Source organism: Otolemur garnettii, unplaced genomic scaffold (assembly GCF_000181295.1).
Source record: "Otolemur garnettii isolate 467f Iridium unplaced genomic scaffold, OtoGar3 scaffold00227, whole genome shotgun sequence".
Lineage (NCBI taxonomy): Eukaryota > Metazoa > Chordata > Mammalia > Primates > Galagidae > Otolemur > Otolemur garnettii.
The window spans coordinates 166,297-167,381 of record NW_003852622.1 but is presented as its reverse complement, the minus strand read 5'-3'; positions in this window follow the sequence as shown (position 1 = coordinate 167,381).

The following is a 1,085-nucleotide window of genomic DNA, read 5'->3' as shown; positions in this document are numbered from 1 at the left end:
GCCCAACCAAAGGATATGATAAATGCAAATTTCCCAAGCATCATCAAAGATTCTGACACACTCCTTTCAGGAGGATGTCAAAACCCAACACACATTGTCATGAACCTATCAAAAGTCAAGATGAAAGAGAAAATTCTGCAAGTAGCCAAAAGTAAATGCCAAATGATGTACAGGGGCAAATCCATCATGGTGACAGTGGACTTCTCAAATGAATTGTTTCAAACCAGAATAGAATGGTCATCTACCATTAACCTAAATTTAACAAAAGAAGAAAAAACAATGTTAGCCCCATAATACTATATCCTGCTAAGCTAAGCTTTAAAATTCATGGAGAAATCAAATCATTTGCTAACATGCAATCACTGAGGAAGTTTGTTACAAGACCAGCTATACAGGAAATACTTAGACCTGTTCTACACATTGACCATCACAATGAACACCAGCAAATGAAATACCCAGAATCTAAAGGACAAACCCTAGCTTCCAAAATGATGTAAAAGATAAAACTAAGCAATGGACTTTCACAAAATAAGATGCATAGAACTCCAGCACCCTTCTCAATTGTCACAGTAAATGTTAATGGCTTGAATTCCCCACTGAAGAGGCATAGGCTGGAAGATTGAATAAGAAGCATAAGCCATCTGTATGATGACTACAGGAAACACACCTAGCCTCAAAGGATAAAGTGAAACTCAGGGTGAAGGGATGAATAACAGTACTTCAGACAAATGGAAATCAGGGGTCACAATCTTATTTTCAGATACAGGGGATTTGAAGCAACTAAAGTGAAAAAAGACAAAGATGGACACTTCATGTTGGTTAAGAGAGCAATACAAGAAGAAGACATTTCAATTCTAAATATTTATACAACAAATTAAATGCTCCCAGATTCTTGAAAACAGATGTTAATTAGTCTGAGCAATCCTATAACAACTTATAACACCATAACAGAAGGGGACTTGGTCACTCCTCTTACTGACCTGGCTAGATCCTCTAAACAGAAACTAAACAAAGATAAAAGAGACATAAATGTGGCCCTAGAACAACTGTGTTTAACAGGCATATACAGAACACATCAACCCAAA